General features: G+C 32.9%; 1 pseudogene; it reads right to left on the bottom strand.

Moving 5' to 3' along the window:
• On the bottom strand, positions 1-26947 carry LOC147384419 (NADPH-dependent aldehyde reductase-like protein, chloroplastic pseudogene; annotated as a pseudogene).

Consider the following 26947-nt stretch of genomic DNA (forward strand, 5'->3'; position numbering starts at 1 on the left):
TCACCCATGGAGTAGGTGGGGGCAGGTTCCCCTAAGCTCGGAGCCAACCGAGGAGGCCTGGGATATCTCGGCAGGGTGGCTTCCTTTAGGGGCTGCAAGTGGAGGTGAAGGAAGGGCGGGAGTTGGGGAACGCGGCCCCGGACCCCTCCTCAACCTCTTGAGGAGGGGTTGGTAGTCTTCTTCTTCGTGGGCTGCTCCCCCCATAGTAAAAGTCCCCGTTGGTGTGCTCACTTCTAGGGCGGGATGAACCTTCGGGCCGTCATCCTCGGAGTCCGACCCCAATATCGGGGGTGGACGCTTGGACTGGAGCGCCATGTTTGAAAGACGGAGTGGAGGAGGTAAGAGCTCGGCAACGTAGTTGAAGAGCTCGGGGTTAGATAACAAATGCGTTATCACCACCGACTCTCCAGGAAATGTGTCCTTGCTCGGACCTGTGGACACAATCAAAGAGGGAGTTAGTTCCAAGGAATTAAGAGATACAGACCATAGAAAGCTAAATATAAAGGAGTAAGAGGGACTCACCGTGAGGGTTGAAGGAGTGGTGCGTCAAAGGGGGAAGCTCGTCCCCAGGAGCGCTTTCAGACAAACACAATACAAGATGGCTAAAAATGCAGCAGTTTGGCCAACATCCTATATGCCTTATACTAAAAAATTTGTGAAAACCAAAAGGAAGCGCAACAAGAAGGTGAACATGTGTGTAAAACATCCCTTGTACTCAGTCATATAATTTTTCTTATCTTTTATGTTGAATTTGTTCAACATCTTTGAGGCATTTGTTCAAAGTAATAACAAACTATCTAAACACAAGATGAGACTTACACTCTCTTAATTAAACCACCCAATGGTTCAACCCAAACAAATACTCCATACACAAAAATCTAAATAAAAAATTGTATGATACCACAACTTTGCTTTCATCTCCATGAACAATACAATAATAATATCCCAATCTTCTATTGATACAATGTTATACCAAGCACCCTTAATTAAATCACATAATTCACATATAAACAATCCCCATCACTAACTAGTTCATGAACACCAAGTAATGTAGCTAGATCAACTTGTGGTAATTCAATATCGATTAAATAAAACGTCACTTCTAATTGGAATTCAAGATTCAACTAGATAGCAATCTTACATGATTTTGAATATGAAAATTTGATAAATGGGAGATGTAAGTCTTCTTTTTAGATTTTAAACTTCACACATTAAAAGCATTCAACTGTTAATGCTTTTGAATTTTTAAACACCATATAATAATGCTCAAATATGAAAAGGTAGAAAACAGTGAACATTTGGCGTTAATCGATCTATACCTAATGATCGAAATAGAAAATCCTCAGCAGCAATAACACTTGTTGAAGAAGCAAATTTCAATTAGGTTTTGTGGAATCAAATACCCTATATATCTTGAATCAACTAAGAAAATAAAATAAAACACAAAGATAGATTTACCTTGATTTGATCGATGAAAAACCCTAGACCTCTTGTTCAAATTTGAAATTGTTGAACTGTAAAACCCCAAGTTCTCGATTTGTATCTCGAGAAAAATAAATATTAAAATTTTGAGAAAATCTTGAAAGTGGGACATAGGGGTAAAATTTTAAGATGTTTATGATCATTTTTAATGGAATCTAACCTCACCATTAGATTCAAAATGATTAAAAAAATATACTTTAACCTGTAAGCACGCTCAAATGTGAGTCCGAACACAAAAGTTGTAAAATCCTTGATTACCGAGTCAAACTAGGCTAAAATAGTGACTATTTACTAGAGTAAGAATTATTAAGATTCGATTACACCATTGGGTTCATGATGAAAAATTATTAAATATGAACTATTTATTTATCATTTTTGAAGATCAGAAAGTTGAATTATCGTCAAAAACGAAAATGACGTCAATTTTAGGGGTCACCTCAGACAAAAAAAGCAAATTTTTGTTAGAGATAGATTGTATAGAAATTGACCACACCATTAAATCCAGAACAAAAAATTAGGCGAAATAAAGTATCCATTTGTTAGTTTTGGTGTTCGAACAATCAAGTTATCATCGATCAAAACAATAGACAAAATATCGATTTTGTCCCAAGATATAAATAAATTTTTTAATTTTTCACTATTCACTTTCGTTTTAAATGACCCAAAATCAGCTAACCCATTTTTTTTTTAAATTTGTTTTTTCTTCGAACTTCCACCTCAGATCTCTCGCAAACGGCTCACCATCGACGACCGACGTAGAAGGGAGAAACGTCCGCAGCCGCGTTCTCTACAAAATCCACCCAACATCTTTCCATTTCACTTTCTCTTTCACCCCGTATTGTCAAAAATCAGCCGTATATATATACGGGGGTTTCGAAACTTCGACCTTAGATTTCGCCTGTTTCGGGGTCAAACCGTTTTCTGCCGCAGAAGGGAAAAAAAACGACGACGTTGAGATCTTTGAAACCACCAAGTTATATTCTAAAATCAGCCGTCTTGTACTTCAATTCATCTCGATTTTCGTGTCGTTTGTCTCGATTTCAGTGCATACACTTCGATCCTTTCGCATAGAGATTGTAAGGAACTCTCAATTTCTATTAGTAATCGTAGATTGTAAAAATTGGATTTAGGTTTTTATTACAAATTTGTGGTGAGTTTCCAAAAATATAGAATTTAATCGATTATTTCATAATCACATCAGAACTTGCAAATTTAATATATTTAATTGTATTTTTTAATAAATTATACGTGGGTATGATATTTCAACGGGTTATTTCTGTAAGTTGGGTTCTGTGCACCCTCGGACCCCATTTTGATTTAAGTGTTGTACCTTTCAATATTATTGATGAAAATGAATTTCATAATTGAAAAAATGATTTAATATTCAATGAATTCAATTTAGTTGATGAATATCAAAAAGTGGATATTTTATTTTAAAGATTGAAAACGATAAAAAAAAAATCGAAAAAAGGGTATGAAACAGTAAAATATCAAAGTCATACCCGAGGGATGATGTTTGCATTTTACATTGTTGTGTTGTGTGTGTAGGTTGGTGAACAGTATCCATGGATAATGTTACTGGTTTCATATTTATTTACTTTCTGTAAGCACGAGGCGCTATTTACTTTTCTATTTTGTTATTTATTTTAAGCCGATTGGCCACACTTACATGGTAGGAAACTGGATATCCATTCTCAACCTTATTTTTTTAATTTCTCTTTTATTTTCAAATGAAAATAATATACATACATATATATATATATATATATATATATTATATATATATATATATATATATATTATATATATATATATATATATATATATATATATATATATATATGTATATATATATATGTATATATATGTAGTAATTTTGTGAGCTATTAAAGAGTCTGTGAATGCCTGAAGAGATAGTGCATCATATCATTCGGAGTATTATACTATCTTAGAATGTACGGTAGATACTACCAAGCTCATACGTGGTATGGGATGCGTATAAGAGTAGAGTCACAACTGGAATCCGGGTAATTCCTCTCTATCTTTACCAGTGAACTTGTAATGTAAAGGTAGTTATATACGAATGGTTTGTATATTTGGGAATCTCATGTACGCCTAATAGGCATAGACGAAGATGATTAGTTAGTGATTACTAATAATCTATGGTAGTCGAACGTTCTAACACATCGAAAAAAAACCCATTGCTTACGGTCACGTCAAATGGCCAGCCTGAGTCAGATAAATAGTCAACCAAACATGGTAAATGCAGCGACCGACCACAAAATCAAGAAATAAAAGTCAATAAAGAATTGTAACATCATGTCCCGACTAAGAGCGATCTAGTCGTGAATCACAATTATCTAATTCCACTACTCCACCATGTGTATTATGTATATGTTGCTTTATTTTAATATATAAAATGAAATGCAAGTTTAATGTTTCCATTTGATCAATAAGATTTGTATAAAAAGAAAATGCTATAGTGAATAATGTTGGTTGATGTAATATCAGTTTTAAAATGTTTAGTTGCTCATCTTTGACTATATGTACTAGTTAATCGTAATTTCTTCTGTAAATTTTATATATTTTAAAATGATTTAGTATGTTTATTCGTTCATGTTAGGAGAGGTTATTGACAGAAATTGTTTGCTTCCCTACTAGATAACCATTGTTACTTACTCTTTCCTTATCTAATTTTTTAATTTTAGATCCAAAGCTTAACGAGGCAGAAAACGAGTGAGAATCATCTGGTGGGTCAAATATACAGTCAGAGTCCGTCACTTGGTAAGTATTAGGGCTATACCCCTAATGGTGTCAGATTCGTCTAGGAGTATTATAGTTTTTATATCGAACGTTAGGACTTTTGTTAGAGTGAGAAAATAGTTGTATAATTACGTATTTTGTTATCCTTCCGCACACTGATCTATCGTACATTATTAGATGTATGTATGCTTCCGCTATTGTTATATTTTGTATATATATATATATATATATATATGCAGGATTGTATATCATTTATTAGGTGCAGGTTGAACGCCTTGGAATGCTAACATAAATAGAGGAAACCATGCCGAAATTTCGAGGTGTCACATAGTACTTCAAGATCTAACATAGGGATTTGTGTTAGCGTTAGGCGGGACGCCACTGTAGACATCTCATTTTTGCACTTGCCTGATTAATCAATTCGTCAACCTGATTGCAACGGTTCCTAATGATGGATGATCATTCCAATGTTTTATTTATTACTAGATATATTTCAGAAATTCGGATGAGGTATCTCAAACTAACAAAATTATAGAAACCATGCTACGCTAGGAAAATATAACTCCAAAAACATAAAAATTATTATCTTACAGACAAAAAGAAGCTTCATGGTAAAAATCACTAAAAAATAACTAAATTATAAAAATACCCCTAACATTAAAACATCCTTAGAGCTTACATTACGCTTAGGAAAATCCATTCAAATACATAAAACAACAAATCGAAACCAAATAAATCATTTCGTCAATTTTTACAAAATTATTAAAATGCCCTTTATAAAGTTCACGACCATTTCGCACAAAAATTTTCATAAATGATATAAACCAATATTCCCATTGAATTCCTTACGAAAAATCGATTCTAAAACATCTTGGAACATCAAAAACCGACTTGAAACCCAAAAATTATCTTAAGGGGCAAAACGATAATTTTTCAATTAACAAAATTTAAAATTCCGAAATTAATAAATAAAACATTAAATAATGTAAAGTGAAACATTAATAAAATTAATTTAAAATTTTGACCCAAACAAATCGATCAATCAGACTCTCAGGTAAAATTATTGATGATTGCCCAAATATTTATTAAAGGACCCCTCCATTTGGGGGTCCAAAGAATTAAAGATAAAATAAATGGGGTTCTCCAAAAAATTAAAGTTAATCAAGTAAGACTAAAATCAATCTTAAAGTTAATTAAGTAAGACTAAAGTCAAGATATTAAAGTCAATCAAGTAAGACTAAAGTCAAAATCTTAAAGTCAATCAAATGAGACTAAAAGTCAAAACCATAATAGAGTTCTAATTAAATAATAATTCTATTTAAAATAATCTTAATTATTTAATAACTCTATTTAATAGAATTCTAATTAAATAATAACTCTACCTAAAACAATTATAATTAAACAATAACTCTCTCTAAAAGAATTATAATTAAACACTTACTCTATCAAAACAAGCACTCAAAAAAATCTATAAATAGGAGTCCCTACAACCTATTTTCGTATCAAAAAATAAATCCTAGAAAAAGTACGTCAAAAAGCATCCCTAGCCTCACATAAACCCTAATTTTGAAGTCTCAATTCCTTACCTAACATCCATACCCAAACTTTAACTCAAAAAACACTTAGAAATCCCTTCCAAAACACCCCAGAAAATTCACAAAAAAATTAGGAAAATTCAGAAAGAGATACTTTATTTTTGGAGGTCCGAAATGAATTCAGTGACAGAACGAAGCGATGAGTGTTGTATGAAGAACTATTCTACCAGATCTAAGGGAACAAGACCGTTATCTCTGTAAAGGTAAAGATTTAAATTTTTTTTTTATTAATTAGGTCTTTTTAGCAATGTAGTTCTATTTGGAAATAAGTAGAGACCGACATTGGCCGGATAGGGTTGGTACCTAACATCTTCTAACCCAGTAATGTGATACCCGAACTCAGTTATTTTTTAAGTAGATTAGTTGTTTTTATCCGTTTAAAGTTGATGTTCGATTCCTAGACCGCAATAGCTAGGTGGCAACTCCCAAGTCTCAAAGGTCAAAAGCGGATATGCGCACCCTACGGATAGAGGGCGCTTTCAGTGGCGATTCTACTAGGGATTATTGAGGATCAGACTTGAAAAGCCCGAAGTATGGGAACATTGCCAGTAGGACCTAGTTATTTATTTTATTTTTAGTTATTTATTTTTTTTATTTTGATTTTTATCATTCTTTTGGCTCTATTGGTGATTATTGATTGGGATGTTGAATATTTTTGTTTGGCACATCTTTGTTATGGTTCAATTTGGAGTCATTCAGAATGTGGCGCCCCGCCAAATGCTAACACAAATCCCCATGTCAGATCTCGAGGTATTAGGTGGCACTTTAAAATTTCGGCATGGTCTCTTCTGTTTATGTTAGCATTCCAAGGAGTTCAACCTGCACCTGATAAAAAGACATACAATCCTGCATATACATACATAATATAATAACTAGCAGAAGCCTGTATACGTCTAATATCATACGATCGATCAGAGTGCAGAAGAAGAAATTAATATATAAGATTATACAAAACTCCTCATTCTAACAAAAGTCCTAATGCTCAGGACAAAATCAATAAGATTACCGGGATGAACTGACACCACTAGGGGAGTATATCCCCAATACTCACCAAATAACAGACTCTGGTCGTCTATCTGACTTACCAGATAGTCCTTCCTCATGTTCTACACCTGCTCCGCTAAGCTCCGAATGTGAAATTAAAAAATGGAGAAGGAAAGGGTGAGTAACAATGGTTACCTAGTAAGGAAGAAAACAATTTATGCCAATAACCTCTCCTACCATAAACGAATAAGCATACTAAATCATTTTAACATATGCAAAGTTTTACAGAATAAACTATGATTAACTGGTACATAAAGCTAGGGATGAGCAACTAAATATTTTAAAGCTTACATTACATCTATTAGCAGTACGCACTATCCCTTCAGGCATTCACAGACTTTTTAACAGCTTACAAAATAGCTACTTATATATATTATTTTCATTTGAAAATAAAAGAGAAATTAAAAATACAAGGTTGAGAATGGATATCCAGTTTTCTACCATACAAGTGTGGCCACCCGACTTAAAATAAATAACATAGCGGAAAGGTAAATAACGTCTTGTGCTAATAGAAATTTAAATAAACATGCAATCAACAATATTATTCTTGGATATCTATTCACCAGACTACATACAACACAACAACGTAAAATGCAGACATCACCCCTCGGGTGTGACTTTGACATTTTACCGTTTCATACCCTTTTTTCGATTTTTACAGTTTTCAATTTCTTCAATAAAATATCAATTTTCTGATATTCATCAACTCAATATGAGTTCATTGAATATTAAATCACATTTTCCAACTATAGAATTTATTTCTATTAATAATATTGAAAAAGAATACAAATTTTATATCAAAACGGGGTCCGAACAGTGCACAAGTCCCAATTTATGGAAATAACACATTAAAATACCCTACTCACTTATAATTTGTTAAAAATACAATTAAACATATCAAACATGTAATTTCTGGTATGAATTTTTGAAATAACAAAAGAATTCTATATTTTGGAAATACATCAAAAAAATTTCGATAAAATTCTAAATGCAATTTTCACAATCTACAATTACTAATAGAAATTGAGAGTTCCTTACTATCATTAGACGAAAGGATCGAAGCACGTGCACGGAAATCGAGACGATCATCACGGAAATCGAGATGGACCGAACTTCGAAACAGTTGATTTTTGAAACTAGCTCAGTGGTTTCAAAGATCTTGATGTGGTCGTTCTTTCTCCCTTCTGCGACGGAGGACGATTTGACCCCGAAACTGATGAAATTCGAGGTCAAAGTTTTGAAATTTCCATATATTAATACGATTGATTTTTGACGATATCGGGTGAAATAGAAAGTGAAATGAAAAAAAATTGTGTGGGTTTTGTAGATATCGAGGCTGCGAACGTTTCTCCCTTCTGTGTCGATCGTCGACGACGAACCGTTTGCGAAAGATCTGAGGTGGAAAATCGAATAAAAAAATGAATTTTTCGTTTATATATGTTGCAGCTGTTTGGACGAATTAGGGAAGATGAGAGAAAAAAAATTAAAAAAATTTATTTATATAAAATTTGGGATGAAATCGATATTTCGTTTATTGTTTCGATTGTCGATAACTTGACCGTTCGAACTCCAAAACTGACAAATGAATACTTTATTTCGCTTAATTTTTCGTTCCGAATCTAATGGTATAGTCAATTTCTACAAAGTATGTCTTTATCAAAAGTTTACATTTTTGGCCTGAGGTGACCCCTAAACTTGATGTCATTTTCGTTTTTGACGATAATTCAACTTTGTGGTCTCCAAAAATGACAAATAAATAGTTCATGTTCAATAATTTTTTATTACGAATCTAATGGTGTAATCAAATCTTAAAAATTCTTGTTCTAGCAAAAGATCATTATTTTAGCTTGATCCGACTCGGTAATCGAGGATTTGCAACTTTTTTATTCGGATTCGCACTTGAGCGTGCTTACAGGCTAAACTATGTTTTTCAATCATTTTGAATCTAATTGTGAGGTCAGATTCCATTAAAAATGATAAGAAACATCCTAAAATTTTACCCTTAAGGCTCACTTTCAAGATTTTCTTAAAATGATCTGTATTATCCTTTATTAGTATCTTTTGGTTCAATTTTAGATACTTTATTTTGACACTTTTTTTTTATTGTTCAATTAAGGGTCACTTTTTTATTATCCCTAAATAATGAAAGATTCAAATTGACATATGAATTAAGGATGGGATAATATTAGCGGTAAAAGTTTGGATATCATATTCTTAGATGCTTAATTTTGTGATCCCAATTAAATGGTTGGAGACTCTAAAATAATTTAAGATTTCTCAAAAGAAAATAATGAGGCAAAATAGATTGATGTTGTTGGGCATACGATTGATAAGATATGGGGTGATGTTAGTTTTTTTATTATAAAAAAAAATAAAAAAAAAATAAAAAAAAACCTTTTAAAAAAATAATAATAAAAATAAAATGTTAAAAACAAAGAAAACGTTTTTTTATTTAATTTTAAAAATAAATAACAAACGTTAAAAAAATCATTTAAAAAAAACACGTTTTTAAAAAAATAAAAAAATTAAAAAAAAAATGTTAAAAAAATAAAAACGTTTAAAAAATTAAAAAATTAAAAAATTAAAAAAAACGTTAAAAAAAACAACAAAAAAAAAATGTTAAAAAAATTAAAATAATAAAAACGTAAAAAAAAAAATTTTTTTAAAAAAATCACGTTTTTAAAAAAATTAAAAAATGTTAAAAACAAATTAAAAAAAAACATTTTAAAAAATTTAAAAAAAAGTTTAAAAAAAATTAAAAAAAAAAACGTAAAAAAATTAAAACAACGTTAAAAAATGAAAAAAAAACGTTTTAAAAAAATAAAAAAGATGTTTAACAAAAAACATTAAAAAATGAAAAAAAGAAAAAAAGTTTAAAAGAGAAAAACTTAAAAAATAAATTGAAAATTAAAAATATTAAATAAAAAATTTTAAAATTAAAAAAAAAATGTAAAAAGAAACCTTTAAAAAAAATAAAAAAACATTTTAAAAAAATAAAAAAAAAAACATTTTAAAAAAATTATTAAAAAAATAAAATACGTTTTTGAAAAAAATATCAGAAAAAAAAAGTTTAAAAAAAATTAAAAAAAAACGTTTAGAAAAAAATATACAAAAAAACGTGTTAAAATAAATAAAAAAATAAATAAAAACATTAAAAAGAAAAGTTAAAACTCCTAATTTCTACAATTATCAATCTACCCTTAATTCAATATTCATAGAATCTTAAATTATTTTGAATCGCCAAAAGGGACTCTTGATTGGACCATGATAAAAAATAAAAAAATTCTTCTCCTTGCTTATTCCAATGTTGGATCATATTGATTATTTTTGTGATCTAAATTTTTGCCTATCTAACATACTATGATCTTGACATACATATCCTTACTATACATGCGTTGATTCGATCTTTATGTTAGGAATATTGTGTGTATTTCTTGATTAATAATTGGAATTCATACTCTTGTGATTGGTTCTGGCCCATAGGCCCATTTATCAAAGAAAAAGCCCCAAGCACACCCCACCCTACTTTGCACACACGACTAGAACGTTTATATTATTGCATTCCACATTGCATGTCCTTTATAGCTAACGTGGCACTAGTGCGTGGCCCGGTCTCCTCGGAGATGTGACATCATTAATGAAAATCACAACTCCAGTCACGTACCTTAGGGTATCAAACTGGGGCATCAGTACCATCTAATCAGGTGAATCTGAAAGGTATATCGATGCCCCTAGGCTGGAGCGACCTGAGCCTTTGACCTATTGTGAGCCACACAGTCACATGTCCCGTTTGCCAACGTAGTACTAGTACGTAGTCGATCCCCTCGTGGGATGCCAAATCATTTATGAAAACTATAACTCTTGACTTGTACTCATAGGTATATCAAAGATGATCCACGTACACTAATTGTAGTGCTTAGTTAAAACTAGTGCCTAAGTGAAATCATGCCCCGCTGTACCCTACTGTACGAGGGGGATAGACTACGTCTATTCTAGACGAAAGGTATTTAAGTAGGTCCTTGTTCAGCATTGTGCGCCACCTCTCAACTGGGGATTAAGCTGATTGTTTTTATTTCAAAGAAGTGGGTTAGAGTTTTAGATTATCACCTATACAGTATATCAAACCAAGTCACCACATATCGTCTGATTGAGTACGCTCGAGAGTATATAAGTACATTTGGACAAGGATGGCTAAATAAATTGCATTGCACGTAGTAAACCTAGAGTCTAGAAGGCTTCCTATAGGTCACGACCTGAACTGACTATAGGTATTCTTGGGTTGCTCTATTTAATCTAATAAACAAGTAAATGGGTGAACTGATTTAGACTATTCAAACTAAACCCACTATATCGGCCTGACCCAATCGGTAAAATGTATCGATCAATTTGAACCAATTAAATGAGTTGGCCCAATTGACAAATGGATCAAACTGATCAATACCAAATCAATTGGACTAATTAGTTTCACTTTTAAAGATCTAGATCACTTTATATAAAAAAGATTCGATCTTATGGTCAAATTATTTTGTCTGATCAAAGGCTCAATCCTAATCAGGGGTAGACTCATTTCTAACGTTTCTCACCTTCTTGGTTACTACAGACTTATAATGCATTTGGATTTAATATTTCTCACCGGACTTGGCCTAATTTCAAAATTTTAATCATGTAGTTAAGAGTCAAACTTTTAGAATCGATGGTTAATCTTAGGTGCCCCTAAACGTTTTAAACCCTCATTTGTGTCATTTTGGGTCCGTTAAAAAAGTCGTCTAGTCAAAGTAGCAATGTCAAGTCCAAGTAGTCAATCCACTTAGAAGGATTTTATCGCTTAGTAGATAATTGTTCCTGAGTATTATTTGAGTTTCAATCCAGTTTTCATCAATCTTTAAATCCAGTTAGTTATTTTAGGTACGTTAGTCTTTCTTCAACTTTTCAATTTTAATCGAGTTTGTCAGTTTATGTTTTTCAATTTCAATAAAATAAAGAAGCTTTTGATTATCTTGTGTGCAATAATGATGTGAACATAAAATCTAACATGAGAAATGACTTAAAGCTCACTAATCAAATTTAATAAATATTGGAATTAAAGAGTACACTCAAGAAGTGCAAATTGGTACTACATTATCCTTACAGGAATATGAGAAAATAATAAATTTACTTAAGAAATTCAACAACGTTCCTACATGGTCTCATGAGGATAGATTGTACCAAAATAGATCAAGCCATAAAGTCGAGGGTGAACTTCAAAATCAAAGATTATCGATCAAGAATGATGTAGGTCAAACCAGTACAAATGTGGTAAGACCCATAAGAAGGTATCCATTATGTTTTTCACTCAGAGAAAATAATTATCATTCACAAAAGAACATGAGATTTTCTTCAAAATTTGGAAATGGTTGAACGAGTCAATGTCAAATACAAAGAACTCAATCACACTGAAGATTACTCATTCTCACAAGAAAATTGAAGAAGACCTTACTCGACAGAGTAATCTAGATATCGAATTCTTGAAATTTTGACCAAGTCAAGCAACATTCACCAAAGGAGGCCTCCTTTGGCCAAACCATTTTCTTATCTTACCAAGAAGAAGATAACATTCTTTAGACTCTCGCAACCTTTAAAAAAAAAATCAATAGCATATTTTTTAAAAAAAAAATCAAAAGAAAAAGAAATATTTAGGGTACGTAGGCAACCTGAGAAGTTACTTCAGACCCGGTCATGCAAAAAAAATAATTATTTTCTTAGGAAAAGTGTCATTTAAAAGGAAAATCCCCTATTGAAAGGTTCAAAAGAAAAGAATGTCAAACTAGGGGCATTAGAAAAAAGAATAAAAAAAATTGATAAAAGAAAAGAATGCCAAACTAGGGGCATTAGAAAAAAAAATCAAAAGAATTGATAAAAAATGCTAAACTAGGGGTATTTAGAAAAAAAAATCAAAATAATTGATAGAAAAGATAGAATATCAAACTAAGGGTATTTTATGAAGTTGAGCCTTATATCTTTTCTTTCTAATCATATCCTAAGCCCACCTATTAAGTTCTCTTGAATGCTAATTGACTCGGTTAAGGTACAGGGAACCAAGAAACTGTCGAGTTGAATATTCAAGATCATCGAGAAAAAAAGAAAAACCCGCTAAGTCAAAAATCCAAAAGGGTGACTTAGGCAAAAGTTAGGGCATAACCATAAAAAAGAAAGCCTGCTAGGTTGAAAACCTGAAAAGGTGACCTAGGCAAAAATCAAGTCATCTTTAAAAAAAGAAAAGAAAAATCCGCTAGGTTGAAAACCTGGAAAGGCAACTTAAGCAAAAATTAAGAGATCATCAAATGGGAGGAAAGGTCCTATCAAGAAGAAAATTTTAGAAGGAAGCTTGTGTAGAAATTAGAAAATGCATAATCATTCATGCCACAACATTCGATGAAGACAATGTTGAAGTCGAAAAAATCAAAAGTCATCTTGAACATTGTAAGATATTTAGGAGTATGTTTACTTGTTCAAGTATTCGTCAAAGGAAAATGTAAAATCATCAACCACTTTGAAGAGGAAGATCTTCTATTATAATATTTATCAAGATTTTTTAAGTCCAGCTCAAGCATTTTTCAAAAAAAATTCGAAAGAAAATGATCAATCCTTTATTGCACATATGATAATCTTAAGAGTCTTAAATTTAAGAGAATGTCAGTTCTTCTATCTGTCATACATCAGAGTCCATATTTTTTAAACGTAATCCATTCCATCAATCTCGTAGTCAAGTTCCAGTTAAAGCCAACCTTGAAACTAAGGGCATTTTTGAAAGTCATTTAATTCCAAAGTTTTGTTTTTAATCACATGATAAAAATGAAAATCTTACTTAAAAGTCCGATGAAGTTCAATGATAATTATGAATTCAGATGCATGATAAGCCAATAAAGGCTCGATATTTTAAACTTTCAACTTTTTTGAATCATAAAATGAATTAATAGGATTGCTTAAGTTCCTATAAATCTAAGTCCGAGAAACAAGACTCTAACTTTTTTTGAATCATAGAATGAATTAATAGGATTGTTTAAGTTCTTATAAATCCAAACCTGAGAAACGTGACATAGTGAGTTCGAGTTCGAGAAACGAGACTTTAAGTTTTTTTGAATCATAGAATGAATTAATAGGATTGTTGAAGTTCCAATAAATCTAAGCCCGAGAAACGTGGCTTAGTAAGTTCGAGTCCGAGAAGCGAGATTCCAATTTTTTGAATCATAGAATGAGTAGGTTTTTTGAAGTGCCTACAAACCTAAGTTTGAGTCTAAGAAATGAGACTCCAACTTTTTGAATCATAGAATAAGTAGGCTTTTTGAAGTGCATATAAACTTAAGTTCGAGTCCAAGAAACGAGACTTTAACGTTTTGAATCATAGAATGAGTAGGCTTTTTGAAGTGCCTACAAACCTAAATTCGAGTCCGAGAAACGAGACTCCAACTTTTTGCATCATAGAATGAGTAGACTTTTTGAAGTGCCTACAAGCCTAAGTTCGAGTCCGAGAAAAGAGACTCAAACTTTTTGAATTATAGAATGAGTAGGCTTTTTGAAGTGCCTATAAACCTAAGTTTGAATCTGAGAAACGAGATTCCAACTTTTTGAATCATAAAATGAGTAGGCTTTTTGAAGTGCCTACAAACCTAAGTGCGAGTCCGAGAAACGAGACTCTAAGTTTTTGAATCATAGAATGAGTAGATTTTTTGAAGTGTCTACAAACCTAGGTTCGAGTCTGAGAAGCGAGATTCCAACTTTTTAAATCATAGAATGAATAGGTTTTTTTGAAGTGCCTACTATCCAATTACTATTCAACCCACTATCCAATTATCCTACCCAAGCCCATTACCATTACTATTCAACCCATTACCCAACCCAAGCCTAATCATTCAACTCATTACCCAACTCTCAACCCAAGCCCAACATCACAACCAATCACCCAACATCATCAAGGTGGGACACATGTCACCACGTCAACTCACCTACCTCATCAAATTATCCACTCTCATCACATTTCTCTAAAAAATCATATCAATCCATCACCCTCCCCCTAACCTACAAATCTTCATTCTCTCAAATCAAACACCTCCCCCTAACCTACTCTCATCATTCCACCCCTATTATTTTAAATTAAACACTCATTTCCTCTCATCAACTCATCCAAAACTCTAATCTCTATACATTTTGATACATGTAATCATTTCCCTCACCATCCAAAAAACCTAATTAATTACCCTTTTATACAATCCATTCTCTTAAACCAAATACCACTCCCATTTCATCTCACCAATAAATTATCGTCTTACATAATCCCATCCTCTCAACCACTCTCATTCATTTCATTTCACCTAACACTGAACCCAAATGGGTTGAAAGATCCAACCCATTTGGGTTACAAATTACCCATTTAACCCCCCTTCCCTAAATACCCTTCAATCTCCTTCAAATTACACACACCCCTCTCTTAAATCCCATACCATTCTACTATTTCTTATCATTTCACCCAATTCTACCCTTAAAAATAAATTTCAAATTCTACAAGACCCCTCATTCTCAACTCTCACCACTTAATGAAAATTTAAGAAAAAAATATTTTCTCAATCCTCAACCCTTTACTCACTCTCAATTCTCTTAAATTTCCAACTCAACTCAATTATCCACATTCTCAAGTAAGCAAAGATCAAGTCAAGGACTCATCCTTTAAAGGTAAACCTAAGACCAAGGTAGGACATGGACTAAAAGAGGAGAAAAACATTTCCCTCTCCTTTCCAACTTCCCCTCTTCTACTTCTCTTCCTTTTCTACACTTATGCACACACCACAAAAGACTTGAACCATCAAAGGGCCCCTTTTTAATAAGAGTACCCTCAATGGTTTAAACTAACATCGAAGTCCCTTGGGGGCACAAAATCGGATTTATTTAACTTTTTTTCTTTTCTTTTCAAAATCGACCGAATCCGAGGTTCCCACCAATGGTAGAGGGAGTAGGGTGCCTAACACTTTCCCTACTCCCTAATATGGACCCTCTTACCTGGAATCAAAAGTTGGACTAAACGAACCATATTCCCTTACGAGAGTCATCAAATGCCAAAATGACACATTTTTCAAAAAATGCAATCTAGGTGACTATTCACACCCTTTTACCAAAAAAAGAATGGTGGCAACTCCAAAATCCCTCAAAGTGGTTGATATATTAAAAAATGAATAAATCTCATGTCCACAAGATTATAGGAAGATATTACCTTGAAGTGTTTAATGTTCGGCAACAATAGAATTTTTATTAATCTTTTAATGGACATAACATTGTTTTCCTTGATTAATTTATATCAGGCAATAATAACTATGTACATCTATGTGGTAATCGGATCCTCCTCTAGGATTTCAACCCAAAGTTCAAAAGCTACAATTTTTGTGACTATTTTTAGCTACTGAGTACTGATTTCTTATGGATAGAGAGAGAAGTTTGAACAAATCATAATTTTCAAATTGAATGTAATAGAAAATTATTACCTAAAAAAATGGTTGAGGTGTGCAAAAAGCACTGTCCTAAAACGAAATTCACTCCTACTACGGTAGCATAGTCTATAGGCATTCGTTCTGCAAGATACAACAACCCATGTATCCAAAAAGGTACTCTAAATTGGAATATAACTTCGAACTCGATGATGTTGTGTGCTCTCACAATGAAGAATAAAAATGTACTGGTAGTCAAAAATAAAATAGCAGGGAAATCAAGTATATTAAATCGATTAAACCTCAGAAATAAATAAAAAGAATGTGACTGTTTAGAACAATTACAAACCTCTTCGAATGTTTTGGTTCCAAAACAGACATAATGTACTGGTTCAGAAAAACACATTGGTTCAAAATAAAATGTCTAGAATTTTTAAATAAAATTGGGCTTTGATAATTAAAGTAAAAAAATGGGCCTTTGCACGCACCCACGTGAGTTGTAAATTGGAGATTTTGTACCCCTTATGTGCACACACGCATTAAGATTTTTGGACCGGTGGATCCAAGTCCCAATTGGAACCTTTGGTCTTCCTCTTGGGCCCCCGTGTGGGCACGTGAACCCGCCCACTACTTCTATAAACTTTAAAACTATTAGAAGCACAACTATTTAAGAATTGCAAATCAATTCTTCTCCTAGTTGATGTGGGACTAAAGTTACTCAAGGCAAAACAAAACTTTCAACTAAACTTAAAATAAAGTAAAAGCATAAAGCATAAAACAAATATGGGATTGTATTACCCTATGGTTAAAAGATTGTTTTACAAAAGGTTAAAACTTATTGAATATTACATGGTTTTTAAAATTCAACTAAATTCTAACAACTATAATGAAAACTAAGGAAGTCATTGATAGTCAACAATCACTACTACCAGAAAATAACCAATTGGCCCTACTTTTGTTGACAAAAATTTGAGAGGATAATATTCATGGTATAAGGCATGAATTTAGTAATAGGGAAGAACTTCATAATGCGTTGAGGCAATAAATGATGGCTCATAATTTTGTTATGACCTTCATCAAGAATGACTCAATTCATATAACTATGAAGCAAAAATTCGATGGGTATCCATGGAGGTAACATGAATCAAGGGTTCGAGTTATTCAAAAGTTCATAATAAAGATAATAACAAATCGACATACATGTGGGGTTGGAATTGCTTCTAAGATGGGTCACCCTAATGCAAGCTAGAAATTAGTCTGAAAGTTGGTTATAAACTAAATGAAATGCAGTCCACAATATATAGCACATGTGACATGTTCAAGGACATAAGGAAACATAATCATTTCTGTCTTCAGTACATAAAATGTTTGAGTGTAAAGGAGATTGTAATGAATGAATTGCATGAAAAATACAAGAAGGCATATAAATTTTACCTTGGTCTGTGAAAATGTACAAGAGATAAACCTTGAGAGCATTGCAATGTATGAGACCGGGTTCGAACGTCAATTTCTTCAATGGTTTATATCATTCCATGCGAATAAGATTGGTTTTGATAACTACTGTCAGTTACTCATATTCTTGGATGGAATCTACTTGACTTGTAAAGCCAATAGATGTTTACTAGTTGTTACTATTATTGATGGCAGTAATCATATATTTTCAATTTCTTTTGTAGTTGTGGGAAATGAGAACAATGAAAGTTGGACATCGTTTTTCATGTAATTAAACTTCGTGGTGTCCGAGTCATGAAGATTGACTATTGTATCAGACTGTGATAAGGGTTTAAATAATGCAATTTCAAATGTACTCCCAAATGCATTTCATGCTTATTACGTGCGACATCTAGAGCATAATTTGAAAGATCATCTTAGGGAGTACTGACTCCTATAAAAGCTGAAATTGCATGTTCAGTATGGCCCTTTGCTTATGTATCAGACAAGAATACTTACATGGATAACCTCAACAATGGTGGATGGTATTGTTTCAAAGTTAATGGTTAAGATGTGTCCCAATTGTACCAACCCACCTCGAAGAGAGCTCACCAAAGTGTGTTTCAAATCAAATTACCAATAAAAGGGTTGGAGTCTCGTTTCTCGGACTCGAACTTAGGTTTTTAGGCACTTCAAAAAGCTTACTCATTCTATGATTCAACAAGTTGGAGTCTCGTTTCTCGGATTCAAACTTAGGTTTGTAGGTACTTCAAAAAACCTACTCATTCTATGATTCAAAAAGTTAGAGTCTCGTTCCTCGGACTCGAACTTAGGTTTCTAGGCACTTCAAAAAGCCTATTCATTCTATGATTCAACAAGTTGGAATCTCGTTTCTCGAACTCGAACTTAGGTTTGTAGGCACTTCAAAAAACCTACTCATTTTATGATTTAAAAAATTGGAGTCTCGTTTCTCGGACTCAAATTTACTAAGCCACGTTTCTTGGACTTAGATTTATAGGAACTTAAGCAATCCTATTAATTCATTTTATAATTCAAAATCGAGCTCAAAACTTGAAAGATCGGGTCTTTATTGGCTTATCATGCATCTGGATTTAGAATTATCATTGGACTTAATCGGATTTCTAAGTAAGATTTTTCTTTTTATCATGTGATTAAGAACAAAACTTTAGAATCAAATGACTTTCAAAAATGCCCCGAGTTTCAAGGTTGGCTTTAAATGGAACTTGACTACGAGACTGATAGAATAGATTACGCTTGAAAAATATGGACTCTGATGTATGACAGATAGAAGGATTGACATTCCTTTAAATTTAAGACTCTTAAGGTTATCATATGTGCAATAATGGATTGATCACTTTCTTTTGAATTTCTTTTGAAAAATGCTTGAACTGGACTTAACAAAATCTTGATAAATATTAGAATAAAAGATCTTTCTCTTTAAAGTGGTTGATGATTCTACATCTTCAATTAGCGAACACCTGAGCAAGTAAACATACTCTTGAAGATCCTACAATGTTTAAGATGACTTCTGATTTTTTTCGACTCCAACATTGTCTTCGTCGGATGTGAGCTCTTGGCTGAAAATTGAATATTGTGACTTAAATGGTTATGTATTTTCTAGTTTCTGTACAAGCTTCCTTCTAAATTTTTCTTCTTGATGGGACCTTTCTTCCCATTTGATGATGCCCTAATTTTTACCTAGATTGTCTCTTCAGGTTTTCAATCTAGCGGGCTTTATTTTTTTCCTGATGATGTCTTGATTTTTGCCTAGGTCGCCTTTTCAGGTTTTCAACCTAGTAGTATTTCTTTTTTTTATGGATGTCTTAAATTTTGCCTAAGTCGCATTTTCAGATTTTCAATTTAGTGGGCTTCTCTTTTTTTCTTGATGATCTTGAATAACTAACTCGACAACTTCTTGGTTCCCTGCACCCTAACCGAGTTAATTAGCATTCAGGAGGACTTAATAGGTGAGCTTAGGATATGATTTAGAAAGAAAAGATATAAAGCTCAACTTCTCAAAATGCCCCTAGTTTGATATTCTCTCTTTTCTGTCAATTATTTTGATTTTTTCTAAATGCCCCTAGTTTGGCATTCTTTTCAATTCTTTTGATTTTTTTTTCTAATGCCCTTAGTTTGACATTCTTTTCTTTTGAACCTTTAAATAGGGGATTTTCCTTTTAAATGACACTTTTCTTAAGATAATACACTTATTCTTTGCGTGATCGGACTTGAAGTAACTTCTCAGGTTGCCTACGTATCCCAAATAGTTCATTTTCTTTTGGGATCAGGTCAAAACGTAGTTCATACTTAGACTCCATCCCAAGGTTGGTCGGTGTGATTTAAAAAGAAGAGGCTATTAATTTTCTTTCAAGGCTGCGAGGGGTTAAAGAAATTTTTTTTATTGGTTAGACAAGAAAATGGTTCGGCCAAGGAAGGCATCCTTTGATGAATGCTGCTCGACTTGGTCAAAGTTTTCGGAATTCGATATCTGGATTGCTTTGTCGAGTAAAGTATTTTTTTGAGAATGAATATTTTTCAGTCTTCTTTTGTGGAATCAAGTTTTCTAACTATTCGACTTTTCTAAAATTTCAAGAAAATCTTTTATTCTTTTATGAATGAAAACTCTCCTCTTTTGAGTGAAAAATATGGTAGATCCACTTGTAGGTCTTAGCGTCTTTGTCAATGCTTTCAGCTATATCATTTTTGACCAATAATCTTTGACTTTGAAATCACTCTTGACTTTATGTCTTGATCTATGTTTTTGTGCGATCCATCCATATATCCTTATGAGACTATGAAAGAACGTTGTTGAATTTCTCAAGTAAATTTATTATTCTCTCATGTTCTTCTAAGGAAAATGTAATACCCATTTACACTTTTTAAGTGTACTCTTTAATTCAAATATTTATCGAGTTTGATTAGTGAGCTCTCAATCCTCATATTAGATATTATGGTCAAATCATTATTACACACATGATAATCAAGAGCTTCTATATTTTATTGGAATTGAAAAACATAGACTGACAAACTCGACTAAAACTTGAAAGTTGAAGAAAGACTAACGTAACTGAAACAACTAACTAGATTTAAAAACTGACAAAAATTGGATTGAAACTCAAAGAAAACTCAGGGACAATTATCTACAAAGAGATGATGGTTTAGAATGTTTAAGAGCCCTTAAGATTAACCATCGATTCTGAAGGTTTGATTCTCAACCACATAATTAAAATTTTAATATAAATTAGCCCTTTCGGTGAGAAATATCGAATCCAAATATACTATAAGTCTATAGTGACCAAGAATGTGAAAAAGATTAGTCACGGGTCTACCCTTGATCGGGATTGAATATTTGATCAGACAAATTAATTTGGTCTTAAAATCGAATCTTCCTATACAAAGTGGTCTGGATCTTAAAAAGTGAAACCAATTAGTCCAACTAATTTGGTATTAATCAGTTTGGTTCATTTGTCAATTGGGCCAACTGGTTTAAGTAATTCAAATTAATCGATACATTTCACCGATTGGGTTGGACCGATATTACGGGTTTTTTTTATTGTTTTGGATTGGTTCGCCCACTTACCTGTTGGTTGGATTGAATAAAGCAACCCGGGAACACCCATAGTCAGTTCGGGTCGTGACTTATATAGGAAGGCTTCTAGAATCTAGCTTTACTACGTGCAATGAAATTTATTTTGCCACCCTTGCCTAAGTGCACCTATATACCTCTCAAGCGTACTCAATCAGACGGTACGTGATTACTTGGTTTGATATACCGTATAGGTGATAATCTAAAACTTCAACTCACTTCTCTGAAGCCAAGAATAACTAGTTTGATCCCCAGTTGAAAGGTGGCGCACGATGCTGAGAAAGGGCCCATTTAAATACCTCTCGTTTAGGACAGACGTAGTCTATCTCCCCGTACAATAGGGTATAGTGGGGTAGGATCTCGCTTAGGCATTGGTTTTGACCAAGAAGTGCAATTGATGTACTTAGATTATTTTATATACGTACGGGTATGAGTCAAGAGTTGTAGCTTTCATAAATGGTTTGGCCTCTCACGAGGGGACCGACCACTTACTAGTACTACTTTGGCAATCAGGACACTCACAATAGGTCACAGGCTCAGGTCGCTCCAGTTTGGGTGCATCGATATACCTTTCAGAGTCACCTGATCAGACGGTACTGATGTCCCAGTTTGATATACCCTAAGGTACGTGACTGGAGTTGTGATTTTCATGAATGACGTCGCATATCTGAAGAGATCGGACCACACATTAGTGCCATGTTGGCTATATGGGACGTGTAAGCGTGCAAAACAGTAAACGTGCATGTGGTGTGTACAAAACGGGGTGGGGTGTACCTGGGGCCTTTTCAAACAAAGGGGCCCATGGGCCTGATCATACTATCACAATATGGATCTCACATTAATATTAATCAAAGTACACAATTCATAGCATCGAGATCAAAATTAAAACAAGCATATCCAAAATATATTAGTAGAGATCATAACATATTAGATGGGTAAACAATAGGTAATGTAAAAAGGGATCAAGATGATCAATCAATCAGGATAACACCAAATAATATCAATCACCAATCAAACAAAGGAATAAGAACAACCAACAACTTTTTTTTTTTTTTTTTAATTTTTTAATTTTGGAACTTAGGTTATCTCGACTAACACATTAAGATTCAAAATCACTAAGGGTCATTAGGCCACGTGGCTCCCTCATTGATAATCTAATTCCATGGCATTTACAATTTTGATTAGAACAGATTTGGATCTGAAAATAAAATTCACCATATTTTTGGATCTAAAGTTTTGAAAATGGGTGACATTGAAATTTCAAATTTAAAAATCAAAGTTCGAAATTAAAATTTTTCTCTTTTTTTTTTGTTTCTTTTTTTGAAAACTTTCCTTTAAAATTTTTCAGAATTTCATCTGCCACAAGCATGCAACGTTAGATCATCTTTTTGAAGCGCCACGTGGTGAAATCAATGACTCTTAGTAAGAAATGAATCATACTAAGTTAGTAAAACTAACCCATTTAAAAAAAAATATTTCATGTTGCTGCCATTCAAAAGACAATCAGTTTTTTTTATGCAACTTGTAGCACACAAAACGCTAAACTCATTTTTTTCATTATCATGTTGTTGCCACAACATGCTACCAACACTAACAGCTCAACTTTTTTTCATTTTTTCATTTATATGTTGCTGCCAGCAACATGCTACCAACACTAACAACTCAACTTTTTTTCATTTTTTCATTTATATGTTGCTGCCAGCACCTCAACTCACACATCCGTTTTTTCTTTTTTTCTTTTTCTGTCAACAATTCAAACTATGAATACCACAACACTAGTTTTTTTTTTTTAATCTTTTCTTTATAATCTTAATTCTTGGAAGTGGATTCGAGAAAGATCAACTTTCTGCGTGAGTGCTTTAGTTCAATTCAACAATGACGTATTAAAGAGTGAAATTTTAATGTGACCATCTGTTCAAGCTCCAATTTGAATGTAAGTTTTTTTATTCACGTACTCTGTACCCCTAATCAGATCAATCAAAAGTCCTTTCATTGATGAAATCGAATCCAATAAAGAAATCCTCACAAACAAAATCTGAGTATAAGTTGAAAGAAACCTCAAATCGTTTATAGATCGAATAAAACAAACACTTGATTTGAGTCCGAAATCATGGATGATTATGTAAATTTGTTCCAGATTCGAAGAACCAAGAGATAAGGATCCCACTTGCCCAGAACATTTACAGATTTTGAACCCAAATTGAGAGACAGAGAGAGAGAGGGGTTGGAGAGAGAGAGAGAGAGAGAAAGGCACGTTGCTGCCCCTTTCTCTATACAAGTGGAGAAGGAGATAAAATAAAGAAAAAAATATGTTTTGCTAACAGCACACCAGCACAATGTGCTGTTTTTATTTTTTTATTGTTTTTTTCGATTTTTTTTATTATTTTTCTTTCTTTTTAAATTCCTTTGCTTGCTGTCACATGCTTACAGAAAAAAAAAATATTTTTTTTTAAAGAAAAATAATCTCGTTATTTTTTACAGGTCCATACATGGTAAAAACAATCTCGTTATCCAAAAAATGGATCGACACACCTAACATAGAAGAAAAACTTGGAAAAAAGTAAAAGATTCCTTTTTTTTTTGTTTTTTTTAAATAAATTCTTTTGCTTGCTATCAATGGACAGCACCACTCGTCCATAAAAAAAACTGATAAAAAATATAATAAACAAACAATTTTTTTTTTAACAAAGGAAAAAAAATTCAAGTAACAGATCAAGCATACTCCTAAAAGACAAATAATAAAAAATAAAACAAAGTAAAAAAAAATAAAAAAATAAAAAATTTCTATGGTCCGATAATCGTTGTTCCATCCTCAATTAGATCATTCCTTTGAAATTTAGCATTACTTATAGTCACCCTAAGTGACTCTCGATTGAACCATAAAAACAAGTATGCCAAAACAAAATACTCAAAGTCCAAATAACTAATCGATGATTGAGCCATAAAAAATAAATAAATAAATAAACAAATAAAATAAACCGAACTAAAAAAAATAAATAAAAAAATTAGGTCATCCTGGCAATGTTCACATACTTGGGATTTTTCAATTTTGATCCTCAAAGTCCCCAATGGAGTCGCCACTGAAAGCGCCCTAGATTCGCGGGGTGCGCGGATCCGCTTTTGACCTTCGAGGTTTGGGAGTCGCTACCTAGTTATTACGGTCTAGGAACCGAATATCGACTGTAAACAGATAAAAACAACTAATCTACTAAAAATAACTGAATTCGAGGATCAAATTACGGGGTTGGAAGGTGTTAGGCACCAACCCCGCCCGACAAACGCCGGTCTCTACTAATTCTCAAATAAACTACATTGCTAAAAGACCTAAATAAAAAAAATAAAAAAATATACCTTTTTGAAGACAACGGTCTTGTTCCCTCAGATTTGGTAGAATAACTTCTTGTACAATATTCCTCACTTCGTTCTGTTGTCATATCTGATTTCGGATCTCCAAGTTGAGGTATCTTCTTCTTGGATCTGTGAGTTTTCTTTAGATTTATTTATGGATTTCTACATGTTTTTTTAAGGACTTCGAGGTATTTTTCAAGCTAAAATCAAAGTATAGGTGTTAGGTAAGGAGTTGGGGCTTCAAAATTAAGGTTTATGGGAGGCTAGGAAAGCTTTTTGACCTACTTCTCTTAGGGTTTTTTATTTGATATGAAAATAGGGTGTGAAGGCTCCTATTTATAAAGTTTTTTAGAAGAATTAGGGTTTGATTAGAGTTTCTTTTAGGATTTTAATTAGGGTTTTGACTTTAATCTTATGAGATTGACTTAGTCTTTAAGGTTTTGACTTTAGTCTTATGAGATTGATTTGATTAGTTTAGATTAGGGTTTTGACTTTAGTCTTATGAGATTGACTTGATTAGTTTAGATTAGAATTTTGACTTTAGTCTTATGAGATTGACTTTAATACTTGGACTTTAGTCTTTCTTGGTTGACTTTTAGTCTTTACTTGATTGACTTTAAGATTGAATTTAGTCTTACTTGATTTACTTTAATTTTTTGGAGAACCCCCTTTATTATATCTTTAATTCTTTGGGCCCCTAGATGGAGGGGTCCTTGAATAAATATCCTAACAACCATCAATAATTTTGCCTGAAACTTTGATTGATCGATTTTTTGATTCAAAATTTTAAATTAATGTTTCACTTTACATTATTTAATATTTTATTTATTAATTTTAAAATTTTTAATTATTAAAATTGTGAAATTACCGTTTTGCTCTCGGAGAGGATTTTTTGCATTTTAAGTTGTTTTTCAATGTTCCAGGATGTTTTGGAATAATTTTTCGTAAGGAATTAAATGGGAATATTGATTTTTATCATTTATGAAATTTTTGTGCGAAATAGTTGCGAACTTTGTGAGGGACATTTTTGTAATTTTGTCGAATTTTGCGAAAATTGGCGAAGTGATTTATTTGATTTCAATTTGTTATTTTATATGTTTGAAAGGGTTTTCCTATGCGTAGTGTAGGCTTTAGGGATTTGAGGTTTAGAGGTATTTTGGTAATTTGATTATTTTTTAGTGATTTTTATTGTAAAGCTTTTTTTTGTCTGCAAGATGATGATTTCTATGTTTCTGGGGTCATATTTTCCTAGCGTAGTGTGGTGTCTACAGTTTTGTCAGTTCGAGATATCTCATCTGGATTTTTGAAACATATCTGATAATAAAATAAAGCATTGGAATAAACATCCATCATTGGGAACCGTTGCAATCGGGTTGACAAGTTGATTAATCAGGCGAGTGCAAAAATGGGGTGTCTACATGTGGATTACTTGTGCATTGATCCATTCACCTTCATGCCTAGCTACAAGCTCGACAAGTGGGGCAACATCTTTTGTCTCACCAAGTCGGCCTAACGGGGATGCATCAACCAATTTCTTCATTATTTCCTCTGTTTTACAAGCTAAGAACATAATGGTCACTTTAGGTCTCGATGCAATACAATTAGCAGTTATTCTTGTACCCTTAAGTTCCTTAGCCAGAATCTTTGTCATTGTCTCTACAGCCGCCTTTGAAGCTGCGTAAGCCCCATATCTTGGATATAACCCACCAACCTAGATGAAGAGAACGATATGATCCATCCACCACCACCACGTGTCAATCGATTAGTGGCCTCGCCTCTTGGCAACATAAGAACGTACCCTTGGTATTGACATTAAATGTCTTATCCCAGTTTTCTACCGTTGTATTGGCTATTGTTGGGTACTTAGAATCTAGGACCCCGGCACAATTTACTAGTATGTGAATTTCCGATCCAAAAACTTGTTCGGCTTGGTCGAAGAGGGATTTGACCTGAATTGGGTCTAAGATATCAGCTCGGAATGGGATTGCGTGGGGGTGAGAGTAGGATGATGATGAATTAATTTGGGAAGCAAGGAGATCAACTTCGGAAGAACTAGATGTGTAATTGAGGACAAGTTTTGCACCGAGGGACGCAAGGTGAAGTGATATGGTGCGGCCAATGCCACGTGAGGCACCAGTTATAATTGCAACGCGGCCATAGAGGGAAGAGGCAAGTGATGGGTGCCTGTTTGCTTCAGTCATGGAGAAAAGTAATAAAATGTATGA

This window comes from Akebia trifoliata, chromosome 15 (genome assembly GCF_017979445.1).
Source record: "Akebia trifoliata isolate Shusen 1 chromosome 15, ASM1797944v1, whole genome shotgun sequence".
Lineage (NCBI taxonomy): Eukaryota > Viridiplantae > Streptophyta > Magnoliopsida > Ranunculales > Lardizabalaceae > Akebia > Akebia trifoliata.